Source organism: Lagenorhynchus albirostris, chromosome 15 (assembly GCF_949774975.1).
Source record: "Lagenorhynchus albirostris chromosome 15, mLagAlb1.1, whole genome shotgun sequence".
Lineage (NCBI taxonomy): Eukaryota > Metazoa > Chordata > Mammalia > Artiodactyla > Delphinidae > Lagenorhynchus > Lagenorhynchus albirostris.
Genome location: NC_083109.1, coordinates 67,292,530 through 67,295,883, shown reverse-complemented (window position 1 = coordinate 67,295,883; position 3,354 = coordinate 67,292,530).

The window sequence follows — 3,354 nt, the reverse complement described above, 5'->3', positions numbered from 1 at the left end:
TGAGTTCCACAAGGGCAGGGAGCTTTGTCTGCTTGCCCCACACGTGCATCCCCAGCTGCTACAACAGTGTTTGGCAGCGAGTAAGCAGTTGTGGGAGGCTGGATAATGGACCCCCCAAGATGTGCACATCCTAATCCCTGGAACCTGTGAATGTTACCCCCTGTGGCACACAGAGCCTTTGCAGACATGATTAAGTTAGGAATCTTGAGATGGGGAGACTATCTTGGGTTCTCTGGGTGGCCCTAAATATAATCACAAGTATCCTTATTTAAAAAAAAAAAAAAAGGCAGAGGGAGACTTGGTTGCAGCAGAAGTCAATGTGACAACTGAAGCAAGATGCTACTCTGCTGGCCCTGAAGAGGAATGCAGTTTAGAAGCCAGAAAAGGCAAGAAGACGGATTCTCACCTAGAGCCTCTGGAGTGAGCACAGCCCTGCCGACACCTTGATTTTAGCTCCACAAGACTCCTTTCACAACTCTGGCCTCCAGAACGGTAAGGGAGTAAATTTCTGTGGTTCTAAGCCACTCACTTTGTGGTAATTTGGTACAGCATCCGCAGGACACTAACGCAGTGCTCAAGAAACAGCTGTTAAATGAATAAACACTGTCCAACCAGTGACTAAGGGAAACACCGTTACTGCTTACAATAAGCAGAAGGTAACTGAGAAAACACAGGCAGAGTAAACATAGTGATGCAATTAAATTTGGCTTGATAGCTAGAAATCTACGGCCTCTGAGGCAGCTCTCTCTGTTAGAAAAGAGAGCTGAGCACCCGTTAGAGACTGTTAGAGACCTATGAGCCCCACGCTGGGAACTGATGTCTTTGCACGTTGAAGAATGGAATGGCGTTCTTGTCCTGTCAGTCAATGGTACTTAAAGCTCCAATTTGCTGGGGCAGGCGAGGGGCTCAAGGCGGACTTCAGAGAGATGGTGACATCTGTACCTGGTCTTGGAGGGTTAGTGGAGAAAGAGAGAGATCAGAGTTTGGCATTGTAATTAAGTTTGTGGGCCACCTAAAGTCACCACTGTAGGGTAGATCCTGTGACTTGACAAATGTGACTGAGGTGATGGGGGGGCCGCCAGAGGCATCTCAGCGGGACGTCTGTGATGGGCGGTCCTCGTGGAGACATCTCCCGGGCAGAGCCTGGAGTTGGGATGGGAGGGAGGAGAGCTGGGAGACTGGGAGAGTCGTGAGGATGGAGCCTCGTGCCGCTTCTACCTTTTGTCTCGGCTCCGTCTTGTGCGCCAGCCGCGTCTTAAATGTAGAGGTCTCGGGGTCCCATCATCAACTCTCTTCCTCTTTTCTTCCATGTGACCTCAAACCACCCTTGCCGCCCCCTCATGTCTCTCTCTGGCCCAGACCTCTCTCCTGAGTCTTCAACCCCAGGAGAGGTTGGGGTCTATCCGATATCACCCCTTGGGGTGCAGGCGCAGCAGGGACGTGTTGAGTTTGAGACACCTCTATCATCAGGGAGACGTTCTATGGGCTGTGGAATGCTTGGGGCTGGGACTCAGGGGCCCAGAAGGGAGATCAGAAGAGCCATGAGGTTGGGAGCTCAGCTTGAGAAGAACAAGGGCATATCAAGGACAAACGTTTCCACAACCTGCACGCGGAGCCATTGTCTCTCAGAGTCAGTAACTCCTGGCCGTGTGGCTACCTACCCAGGGCTCTGGGAATGAAGCAGCCCCCCCCCCGCCCCCGCCTCTGTCCCGGCACAAGAACACCTGAAGCCAGAGAACGTCAGAGGGGACCTCTTCAGGGGCACGTGGACTCGGCCTCTGGGGAAAAGCTTCCATCTGAAAGGCAGTTTGCACAGTGGTTAAGTGCATGAGCTCTGGGGCAGGCCTGTGTCCACCAGTTATTAGTGATTGGGGCCATGAGAATGGGACCCATAGGGATGGTGTCCTGTGCCTCCATTCCCTTATTTGTACGAATACCTGTGCTGTGAGAATTCCACAAACTGATGTGTGTGGAGTGCTCAGCAGATTCCCTGGCCAACTATAAGCGCTCAGTCAAATATTAGCCATTGTTACGATCGTGATTGTTTTGATTAGCTCCATAAACTTTCCCAAAATACCATCACTGTATGCAGTTCTACCCCAGTTTGGAGACAAAGAGGTAAGACACAATTCCTGCCTTCAAAGCATTCACTGTTTAATGAGACAGATAAATGGATAAAAAATTGTATTAGGGGATGGAAATTCTGTAAGAGAGAAAGCTCCAACTTCCTGGGGTAAGGGAGAGTACGGGAAGACTTTACAGAGATGGTGATACCTGTACCTGGAAGGATGAGTGGAGGCGGAGAGAGGGCAGTATTTGGCATTACAGGTGCACGAGGTTGGGTGCTGGGCAGGAGGGAGATGGCTGAGCCGTGGCGCGTGCGCTGTACGCGGGGGGAGATATAGGCGACTGTTGCCTCAGATGCTTTTGGCCTCAGCTTTGACGAAGCCATCAAAAGCTGAGCCTCGCTGCAAATGTTCCTGCCTGTGATGTCATGCTGAGGCGGGTCCATTCCATGAACGTGAGGGCCTGGCCCCCACCCCTCCTTCTTTGGGGAGGAGGAAGCTCTCTCCGGGCAACGCCCAGGCAGGCATCCATTGCAGGTTCCCTGGCGGCACTGGCTGCGGCCACCCCAGCCCAGCATGGACAGGAGCCAGGCTCTTGTCTTCGGCAACCTGATGCTTGCCTGCGTCAGCCCTGGCTTGAGCCCACTCCTCAGGGGAGCCAGGGGTCACGGTGACCGTCTCCCTGCTGGCTGCCATGCCTCCTAGCAGCGCCCCACCCGTGAGGGCCAGAGGAACCACTGCAGGGGGCAGAGACGGCTCTGGCAGCCACAGGTCTGAGGTTGGGTTGGACCAGGCAGGGTCCCCCAATCCCTGCTCTTTCACCAAGACTTCTGCCTCTGCTTGAGCAGGAAGCAGTCCTGAATGCAGGCCTCTCCACACCCACGGATGTGGGACTTCCTTCTGTCCTACAGCCAGGTGGGGAGCCTACCACTCTTCCCAGCTGCACTGACGTGAGCCTCACACATAAAAGGCACAGACACTGATTGGATGCAAAATGATGGAGTGATAAAGTGCACAGGGTCGGGGGCGTGGTCTGGAGTCGCAGTGCCTGGGTTAGAAACCCAGCTCTGCAACTTCCTAGCTGTGTCACCCAACATTTCTGAGCGAGTAACTCAACATTTCTATGCCTCAGTTTCTTCATCCATACAGTGGGATACCTACTTACTGTGCTAGTCCAGGGGTTGGCAGGTATTTTCTTCTGTAAAGGGCCAGAGAATAAATACTTTTTGGTTTTGGGGGCTGTAGAGTTTCTGTTGCAGCTACTCACCTCTGCCAGCCATGGTAGCAC